An 11,945-nucleotide genomic window follows, 5' to 3' on the forward strand; every position below is an offset into this window, starting at 1 on the left:
ATTCGGACTCAGAATTACAATCTTCCCAATCTCAGATGCCTAGAAATCAACACGCAAACACAATCGATAGTAGTGAAGGCAATATGTCTCCACTAAAGCCCAGCAATCCTACTACAGCAAGGCTCTGGGAACTGCAACATAGCTGAAGTACAAGACAAAGACCTTAAAACAGCCATTATAAACAAAGAGGAAGTGAACAAATCTCTTACAGAAATTATGAAAATAAAACAGTGGAAGGAGACTATAAAACAGTCCAAGACTTGAAAGTGGAAATAGAATCAATAAAACCCAAACTGAGGGAAATCTGGAAATGAAAATTTTAAGAACTCAGAAAAGGCCGGGCAGCACCTGGGAGGCAGAGGCAGGCAGATTTCTGAGTTCGAAGCCAGCCTGGTCTACAAAGTGAGTTCCAGGACAGCCAGAGCTATACTGAGAAACCCTGTCTCAAAAAAACAAAACAAAACAAAACAAAACAAAACAAAACAAACTCAGAAAAGAAACTCAGAGGTAAGCTTCACCAACAGAGTACAAGATTCAGAAAAGAGAACATCAGGCATTGAAGACACAATAGAAAAAAATAGATATTTTGGATAAATAAAATGTTAAACCTGGGGCTGGAGAGATGGCTCAGTGGTTAAGATTACTGACTGCTCTTCCAAAGGTCCTGAGTTCAAATCCCAGCAACCACATGGTGGCTCACAGCCATCTGTAATGAGATCTGATGCCCTCTTCTGGTGTGTCTGAAGACAGCTACAGTATATACACATAATAAATAAATAAATCTTTTTTTTAAATGTTAAACCTAAAAAAACAAAAACAAAAAAAAAAAAACCCAAAAAACTTAGAATAATAGGAATAGAGGAAGAGAAGAAACCCAGGTCAAAGGTCCAAAAAATATTCTCAACAAAACCATGGAAAAAAATTCCCTAGTCTAAAGAAGGAGATACTTATTAAGGTACAAGAAGCATACAGAACACTAAAAAGACTGGACCAGAAAAGAAATTCCCCTTGCCACATAATAATCAAAACACTTGTTTTAGTTTGGGTTTCTATTGCTGTCCCAAAGCACCATGACCAAAAACCAAGTTGAAGAGGAAAGGGTTTATCCAACTTACACTTCTGAAGCATTGTTCATCATTGAAAGAAATCAGGACAGAAAAGAATCTCAAACAGGCCAGGATTCTGGAGGTATGAGCTGATACAGAGGCCATGAAAGAATGTTGCTTCCTGATTTGTTTTCTCTGGCTTGCTTTTTTTATAGAACCAAGACCACAAGCTTAGGGATAGATCATAACCACAATGGGAAGAGACCTCCTTAATCATTAACTAAGAAAATGTGCCCTACAGCTGGGTTTTATGAAGGTGTTTTCTCAATTGATATTCCCTCCTTTCAGATAAATCTAGTTTGTGTCAAATTGGTGTAATACTAGCCACCACAGGCAAGAATGTGGAGAATGGGGGACACTCTTCCATTGCTGGTGGGGTTGCAAGCTGGTACAACCACTCAGGAAATCAGTTTGGCAGTTCCTCAGAAAATTGAGCATAGTACTACCTGAGGACCCAGCTGTACCACTCCTAGGCATATACCCAGAAGATCTCCATGTAATAAGGACATATGCTCCACTATGTTCATAGCAGCCTTATTTATAATAGACAGAAGCTGGAAAGAACCCAGATGTCTTTCAACAGAGGAATGGATACAGAAAATGTGGTACATTTACACAATGGAGTATTACTCAGCTATTAAAAATGATGAATTCATGAAATTCTTAGGCAAATGGATGGAACTAGAAAATATCATCCTGAGTGAGGTAACCCAATCACAAAAGAACACACATGGTATGCACTCGCTGATAAGTGGATATTTGTGGATATTGAAAAGCTCCAAATACCCAAGATATAATTCACAGACCACATGAAGCTCAAGAAGAAGGAAGACCAAAGTGTGGATACTTCAGTCCTTCTTAGAAGAACAAAATACTCACAGGAGCAAATATGGAGATAAAGTGTAGAGCAGAGACTGAAGGAAAGGCCATCCAGAGACTGTCCCACCTGGCAATTCATCCCATATACAGTTACCAAACCCAGACAATATTGTAGATGCCAAGAAATGCTTACTGAAAGGAGCCTAATATGGCTGTCTCCTGAGAGGCCCTGGTAGAGCCTTACAAATACAGAGGTGGATGTTCTCAGGCAACCATTGGACTGAGTGTGAGGTCCCTAATAGAGGATTTAGAGAAAGGATTGAAGGTATTGAAGGAGTTTGTAACCCCATAGAAAGAACAATAATATCAACCAACCAGACCCCTGAGAGCTCCTAGGGACTAAGCCATCAACCAAGGAGTACACATGGCTCCAGATGCATATGTCAGGCATCAATGGGAGGAGAGGTCCTTGGTCCTATGAAAGCTCGATAGAAGCCCTAGTATAGGAGAATTTAGAGTGAGGAAGTGGGAATGGTGGGTGGGTGGAGGAATACCCCCATAGAAGCAAGGGGAGGAAGGGTGGGATAGGGGGTTTCTGGGAGAGGAGGAAACGGGGAAAGGGAATAATGTTTGAAATGTAAATAAAGAAAATATCCAATTTAAAAAACAAAAAAGACTAGCCATCACAACACTAAAAGTGCAGAATTAAAAAAAAAAAAGAATACTAAAAGCTGCAAGATAAAAAGATAAAAAATCATAGAAAGACGGGCCTATTAGAATAACACATGACTTTTCAATGAAGACTGAAAGCCAGAGGTCTTGAACAGACAATGTGCTGCAGACTCTAGGAGACCACAGATGCCAGCCCAGCAAAAACTTTTGACCACAATAGACAAAGAAAATAATATATTCCATGATAAAACAAAATTTAAGTCATAGCTATCTACAAATCTAGCCCAAAGTTAGCACTTTCTAGTGCTTAAAGATAAACTCCAACCTGAAGAGATTATCCATAATCCCAGACCAGCAAATCAAAGGGGAGAAAAACAGAGAGGGAGGGAGAGAGAGATACAGACACACACACACAGACACACACACAGACACACACACACACACACACACACACAACCACCACCACCACAACAACAACAAAAACTACAGGAATCAAAAAACAAAACAAAACAAACCACCCAGCTCATTGCTATCCACATGGATAGTCTCAATTCTCCAATAAAAAGACACCAACTAACTGAATAGATGTAAAGACAGGATCCATCCTTCTGTTGCATTCAAGAAATGCACCTTAACATGAAGGATAGACATCCCTCAGGGTAAAAGGATGTTAAAAAAAAATATTCCAAGCAAATGGATCTAAGAAGCAAGCTGGTATAGTCATTTTAATATTTGACAGCATAGACTTTGAACAAAAACTGATAAGAAGAGATAGGGAAGAACACTACATATTCATCAAAGGAAAAATATTTACCAAGAGGACATTGCAATTTTTAACCTCTATGTAGCAAACACAAGTTCATCTATGTTCATAAAAGAAACACTACTATAGCTAAAATCACATATTTATCCTCATATACTGATGGAGGGAAACTTCAGTATCTCACTCTTGTCAATAGATAGGTCATCCGTATAAACACTGAATGAGATACTAGAAATAACTGACAGCATAAACCAAATAGACCTAAGAGATACGTACAGAACATTTCACCCAAACACAAAAGAATATACCTTATTCTCAGCACCTCATGTAAACTTTCTCCAAAACTGACCACACAGATACAAAGCAAGTATCAATAGATACAATAAAATTGCAATAACACCTTACATTTTATCCGACCATCATGGAATAAAGCTGCATATGAACAACAGAAAACTTATAAACTAATGAAAATTAGCAACTTCTAAATGAAAAAAATTAGTAAATATAAAAATTAAGAAATAAATTAAAGATGTTCTAGAATTCAATGAAAATGAACATACAACATACCTAAACTTGTGCGACATAATAAAGGCAGTTCAACTCCTCCATTGTTGGTGGGATTGCAAGCTTGTACAACCACTCTGGAAATCAGTCTGGCGGTTCCTCAGAAAATTGGACATAGTACTACCAGAGGATCCTGCAATACCTCTCCTGGGCATATATCCAGAAGATGTCCCAACCGGTAAGAAGGACACATGCTCCACTATTTTCATAGCAGCCTTATTTATAATAGCCAGAAGCTGGAAAGAACCCAGATGCCCCTCAACAGAGGAATGGATACAAAAAATATGGTACATTTACACAATGGAGTACTACTCAGCTATTAAAAAGAATGAATTTACAAAATTCCTAGGCAAATGGTTGGACCTGGAGAGCATCATCCTGAGTGAGGTAACCCAATCACAAAAGAACTCAAATGAAATGTATTCACTGATAAGTGGATATTAGCCCAGAAACTTAGTATAGCGAGATATAAGGTACAAGATGCAAAACACATGAAACTGAAGAAGAACGAAGACCAAAGTGTGGACACTTTGCTCCTTCCTAGAATTGGAAACAATCACCCATGGAAGGAGTTACAGAGACAAAGTTTGGAGCTGAGACAAAAGGATGGACCATCTAGAGAATGCCATATCCAGGGATCCATCCCATAATTAGCCTCCAAACGATGACACCATTGAATACACTAGCAAGCCTTTGTTGCAAGGACCGTGATATAGCTGTCCCTTGTGAGACTAGGCCGGGGCCTAGCAAACACAGAAGTGGATGCTCACAGTCAACTATTGGATGGATCACAGGGCCCCCAATGGAGGAGCTAGAGAAAGTACCCAAGGAGCTAAAGGGATCTGCAACCCTATAGGTGGAACAACATTATGAACTAACCAATACCCCAGAGCTCTTGACTCTAGCTGCATATGTATCAAAAGATGGCCTAGTGGGCCACCACTGGAAAGAGAGGCCCATTGGTCAGGCAAACTTTATATGCCCCAGTACAGGGCAATGCCAGGGCCAAAAAAATGGGAATGGGTGGGTAGGGGAGTGGGGGGGTGTGTGGGGGACTTTGGGGATAGCATTGGAAATGTAATTGAGGAAAATACGTAATAAATAAAATAAATAAGGCTGCTATGAACATAGAAAAAAATAAAGGCAGTTCAAAGAAACAAGTTCACAGCACTAAAAAAAGAGAGAAAGAAAGAAAGAAAGAAAGAGAGAGAGAGAGAGAGAGAGAGAGAGAGAGAGAGAGAGAGAGAAAATTATACAAACCTTGTAATAGTAACTTAGTAGCACACCTGAAAACTCTAAAACAAAAAAGAAAGAAGAAATCATACCCAAAGGGGGTAGATGGCAAGAAATAGTCAAGGATAAATCAATAAAAATAGAAACAAAGAGAGTTGGTTCTTTTAGAAAATAATGAGATCAACAAACCCTTATCCAAACTAACTAAAAAAAAAGAGATTGAGTAGCCAAATTAACAAAATCAGAAATGAGAGATAACAACAGACACCAAGGAAATTCAGAGACTGATAAGGGCATACTTTAAAAACCTGTACTCTTCCAAATTAGAAAATCTAAAAGAAGTTATCACTTACCAAAGTTAAATCAAGATTAGATAAGCAGATTAAACAGTCATATAAAAGAAATAAATAAAGAAATAAAAAAGAAATAAAAAACAGTCATTAAAAGTCTACCAATGAGGGGGGACCCAGTTTTAGTACAGAATCTTACCAGACTTTCAAAGAAGGGTTAATACCAATACTCCTCAAATTATTCCACAAAATATAAACAGAAAAAACATTGCCCAATTCACTTTACAATTTTGGGTATCAGCTACCCTAGTACTTAAGCCAAATATAGACCCAGCCAAGAAAGAAAACTACAGACCATTTTCCTTTATGAACATAGATGTAAAAGTTCTCAAAATGTTTGCTAACTTAATCAAGAACACATCAAAAAGATTATCTACCTTGGATACTTGGATTATCTAAGTGGATGCTCACAGTCAGCTATTGAATGGGTCACACGGCCCCCGATGGAAGAGCTAGAGAAATTACCCAAGGAGCTAAAGGGAACTACAACCCTATAGGTGGAACAACAATATGAACTAACCAGTACCCGGGAGCTCTTGTCTCTAGCTGCATATGTATCAAAAGATGGCCTAGTTGGCCATTATTGGAAAGAGAGGCCCTTTGGACTTACAAACTTTATATGCCCCAGAACAGGGGAATGCCAGGGCCAAAAAGGGGGAGTGGTTGGGTAGGGGATTGGGGGGGTGGGTATGGGGGACTTTTGGGATAGCATTGGAAATGTAAACGAGGAAAATACCTAATAAAAAAAAGAGAAAAAAAATCCTAAAAAAAAAAAAAAAAAGATTATCTACTTTGACCAAGTAGGCTTCATCTCGGAGATGAAGAGATGGTTTATCATGCATGAATTGATAAATATATTATATTTTTTAAAGAAAGAAACCTCATGATCACTTCATTAAATGCAGAAAAGGCCTTTGATAAAATCTAACATCCTGTGATGAGAGTCCCGGACATAATATGGGTATAAGAGATATACTTAAACATAATAAAGGCAATTTACAGCAGGCCTATAGCCAACATCAAATTAGATAGCAAGAAACTCAAGGAAATTCCACGAAAATCAAGAACAAAACAACTCTTGTCCACTCTCTTCATAGCAATTCAATACAGTACTTGAGTGAAGGAAATTATAGGGATTAAAAATTGGAAAGGAAGAAATCAAACTATTGCTACTTGCAGATGATATGTTAGTATATATAAGGGACCCTGAAAGTTCCATCAGGAAACTCCTCCAGCTGGTAAACATTTCCAACAAAGTTGCTGGATACAAGATTAACAAAAACGAGCAGTCGCCATCTTGGTTCCGGGACTCAGCAGAACTTAGGAAATTAGTCTGAACAGGTTAGAGGGTGCGCCAGAGAACCGGACAGCTTCTGGGACGGGCAGAAGCACAGAGCCGCTGAGGCAGCAGCCTGGGCGGGCCGCAGATAACCGGCCACCATCCGGACCAGAGGACAGGTGTCCGCCTGGCTTGGGAGGCGACCTCAGCCTCAGCAGCAGCGGTCGCCATCTGGGTTCCGGGACTCCGCGGGACCTAGGAAATTAGTCTGAACAGGTTAGAGGGTGCACCAGAGAACCGGACAGCTTCTGGGACGGGCGGAAGCACAGAGCCGCTGAGGCAGCAGCCTGGGCGGGCCGCAGATAACCGGCCACCATCCGGACCAGAGGACAGGTGTCCGCCTGGCTCGGGAGACGGCCTCGGCCTCAGGAGCAGCGGTCACCATCTTGGTTCCAGGACTCCCTGGAACTTAGGATTTTAGTCTGCACAGGTGAGAGTCTGCACCACAGAAGCTGACAGCTTCTGGGAACTGCCAAAGCAACACAGCTTCTGAGAGAGGCCCTGTTTTGGGCCTTCTTCTTCGACCAGGAGGAGGTCCAAAAACAAGATATCTGCGCACCTTCCCTGTAAGAGAGCTTGCCAGCAGAGAGTGCTCTGAGCACTGAAACTCAGAGGAGAGAATCTGTCTCCCAGGTCTGCTGAGAGACGGCAACAGAATCACCAGAAGAACAATCTCTAAACAGAGTCAACTATAACTACTAACTCCAGAGATTACCAGATGGCGAAAGGTAAACGTAGGAATCCTACTAACAGGAACCAAGACCACTCACCATCATCAGAACCCAGTACTCCCACTTCGCCCAGTCCAGGGCACCCCAACACACCCGAAAACCTAGACCTAGATTTAAAAGCATATCTTATGATGATGGTAGAGGACATCAAGAAGGACTTTAATAAATCACTTAAAGAAATACAGGAGAACACTGCTAAAGAGTTACAAGTCCTTAAAGAAAAACAGGAAAACACAATCAAACAGGTAGAAGTCCTTACAGAAAAAGAGGAAAAAACATACAAACAGGTGATGGAAATGAACAAAACCATACTAGACCTAAAAAGGGAAGTAGAAACAATAAAGAAAACTCAAAGTGAGGCAACACTGGAGATAGAAACCCTAGGAAAGAAATCTGGAACCATAGATTTGAGCATCAGCAACAGAATACAAGAGATGGAAGAGAGAATCTCAGGTGCAGAAGATTCCATAGAGAACATCGGCACAACAATCAAAGAAAATGGAAAATGCAAAAAGATCCTAACTCAAAATATCCAGGAAATCCAGGACACAATGAGAAGACCAAACCTACGGATAATAGGAGTGGATGAGAATGAAGATTTTCAACTCAAAGGACCAGCAAACATCTTCAACAAAATTATTGAAGAAAACTTCCCAAATATAAAGAAAGAGATACCTATGAACATACAAGAAGCCTACAGAACTCCAAATAGACTGGACCAGAAAAGAAATTCCTCCCGACACATAATAATCAGAACAACAAATGCACTAAATAAAGATAGAATACTAAAAGCGGTAAGGGAAAAAGGTCAAGTAACATACAAAGGCAAGCCTATCAGAATTACACCAGATTTTTCACCAGAGACTATGAAAGCCAGAACAGCCTGGACAGATGTTATACAGACACTAAAAGAACACAAATTCCAGCCCAGGCTACTATACCCAGCCAAACTCTCAATTACCATAGATGGAGAAACCAAAGTATTCCACGACAAAACCAAATTCTCACATTATCTCTCCACGAATCCAGCCCTTCAAAGGGTAATAACAGAAAAAAACCAATACAAGAACGGGAACAATGCCCTAGAAAAAACAAGAAGGTAATCCCTCAACAAACCTAAAAGAAGACAGCCACAAGAACAGAATGCCAACTTTAACAACAAAAATAACAGGAAGCAACAATTACTTTTCCTTAATATCTCTTAACATCAATGGTCTCAACTCCCCAATAAAAAGACATAGACTAACAAACTGGCTACACAAACAAGACCCAACATTTTGCTGTTTACAGGAGACACATCTCAGAGAAAAAGATAGACACTACCTCAGAATAAAAGGCTGGAAAACAATTTTCCAAGCAAATGGTATGAAGAAACAAGCTGGAGTAGCCATCCTAATATCTGATAAGATTGACTTCCAACCCAAAGTCATCAAAAAAGACAAGGAGGGGCACTTTGTTCTCATCAAAGGTAAAATCCTCCAAGAGGAACTCTCAATTCTGAATATCTATGCGCCAAATACAAGGGCAGCCACATTCATTAAAGAAACTTTAGTAAAGCTCAAAGCACACATTGCACCTCACACAATAATAGTGGGAGACTTCAACACACCACTTTCACCAATGGACAGATCATGGAAACAGAAACTAAACAGGGACACACTGAAACTAACAGAAGTGATGAAACAAATGGATCTGACAGATATCTACAGAACATTTTATCCTAAAACAAAAGGATATACCTTCTTCTCAGCACCTCATGGTACCTTCTCCAAAATTGACCACATAATAGGTCACAAAACAGGCCTCAACAGATTCAAAAATATTGAAATTGTCCCATGTATCCTATCAGATCACCATGCACTAAGGCTGATCTTCAATAACAAAAAAAATAACAGAAAGCCAACACTCACGTGGAAACTGAACAACACTCTTCTCAATGATACCTTGGTCAAGGAAGGAATAAAGAAAGAAATTAAAGACTTTTTAGAGTTTAATGAAAATGAAGCCACAACGTACCCAAACCTTTGGGACACAATGAAAGCATTTCTAAGAGGGAAACTCATAGCTCTGAGTGCCTCCATAAAGAAACGGGAGAGAGCACATACTAGCAGCTTGACAACACATCTAAAAGCTCTAGAAAAAAAGGAAGCAAATTCACCCAAGAGGAGTAGATGGCAGGAAATAATCAAACTCAGGGGTGAAATCAACCAAGGGGAAACAAGAAGAACTATTCAAAGAATTAACCAAACGAGGAGTTGGTTCTTTGAGAAAATCAACAAGATAGATAAACCCTTAGCTAGACTCACTAGAGGGCACAGAGACAAAATCCTAATTAACAAAATCAGAACTGAAAAGGGAGACATAACAAGAGATCCTGAAGAAATCCAAAACACCATCAGATCCTTCTACAAAAGGCTATACTCAACAAAACTGGAAAACCTGGATGAAATGGACAAATTTCTGGACAGATACCAGGTACCAAAGTTGAATCAGGATCAAGTTGACCTTCTAAACAGTCCCATATCCCCTAAAGAAATAGAAGCAGTTATAAATAGTCTCCCAGCCAAAAAAAGCCCAGGACCAGACGGGTTTAGTGCAGAGTTCTATCAGACCTTCAAAGAAGATCTAATTCCAGTTCTGCACAAACTTTTTCACAAGATAGAAGTAGAAAGTACTCTACCCAACTCATTTTATGAAGCCACTATTACTCTGATACCTAAACCACAGAAAGATCCAACAAAGATAGAGAACTTCAGACCAATTTCTCTTATGAATATCGATGCAAAAATCCTCAATAAAATTCTCGCTAACCGAATCCAAGATCACATTAAAGCAATCATCCATCCTGACCAAGTAGGTTTTATTCCAGGAATGCAGGGATGGTTTAATATACGAAAATCCATCAATGTAATCCACTATATAAACAAACTCAAAGACAAAAACCACATGATCATCTCGTTGGATGCAGAAAAAGCATTTGACAAGATCCAACACCCATTCATGATAAAAGTTCTGGAAAGATCAGGAATTCAAGGCCCATACCTAAACATGATAAAAGCAATCTACAGCAAACCAGTAGCCAACATCAAAGTAAATGGAGAGAAGCTGGAAGCAATCCCACTAAAATCAGGGACTAGACAAGGCTGCCCACTTTCTCCCCACCTTTTCAACATAGTACTTGAAGTATTAGCCAGAGCAATTCGACAACAAAAGGAGATCAAGGGGATACAAATTGGAAAGGAGGAAGTCAAAATATCACTTTTTGCAGATGATATGATAGTATATATAAGTGACCCTAAAAATTCCACCAGAGAACTCCTAAACCTGATAAACAGCTTCGGTGAAGTAGCTGGATATAAAATTAACTCAAACAAGTCAATGGCCTTTCTCTACACAAAGAATAAACAGGCTGAGAAAGAAATTAGGGAAACAACACCCTTCTCAATAGTCACAAATAATATAAAATATCTCGGCGTGACTCTAACTAAGGAAGTGAAAGATCTGTATGATAAAAACTTCAAGTCTCTGAAGAAAGAAATTAAAGAAGATCTCAGAAGATGGAAAGATCTCCCATGCTCATGGATTGGCAGGATCAATATTGTAAAAATGGCTATCTTGCCAAAAGCAATCTACAGATTCAATGCAATCCCCATCAAAATTCCAACTCAATTCTTCAATGAATTAGAAGGAGCAATTTGCAAATTCATCTGGAATAACAAAAAACCTAGGATAGCAAAAACTCTTCTCAAGGATAAAAGAACCTCTGGTGGAATCACCATGCCGGACCTAAAGCTTTACTACAGAGCAATTGTGGTAAAAACTGCATGGTACTGGTATAGAGACAGACAAGTAGACCAATGGAATAGAATTGAAGACCCAGAAATGAACCCACACACCTATGGTCACTTGATCTTCGACAAGGGAGCTAAAACCATCCAGTGGAAGAAAGACAGCATTTTCAACAAATGGTGCTGGCACAACTGGTTGTTATCATGTAGAAGAATGCGAATCGATCCATACTTATCTCCTTGTACTAAGGTCAAATCTAAATGGATCAAAGAACTTCACATAAAACCAGAGACACTGAAACTTATAGAGGAGAAAGTGGGGAAAAGCCTTGAAGATATGGGCACAGGGGAAAAATTCCTGAACAGAACAGCAATGGCTTGTGCTGTAAGATCGAGAATTGACAAATGGGACCTAATGAAACTCCAAAGTTTCTGCAAGGCAAAAGACACCGTCAATAAGACAAAGAGACCACCAACAGATTGGGAAAGGATCTTTACCTATCCTAAATCAGATAGGGGACTAATATCCAACATATATAAAGAACTCAAGAAGGTGGACTTCAGAAAATCAAACAACCCC

The sequence above is a fragment of the Mus musculus genome, chromosome 13 (assembly GCF_000001635.26).
Source record: "Mus musculus strain C57BL/6J chromosome 13, GRCm38.p6 C57BL/6J".
In the NCBI taxonomy this organism is placed as follows: domain Eukaryota; kingdom Metazoa; phylum Chordata; class Mammalia; order Rodentia; family Muridae; genus Mus; species Mus musculus.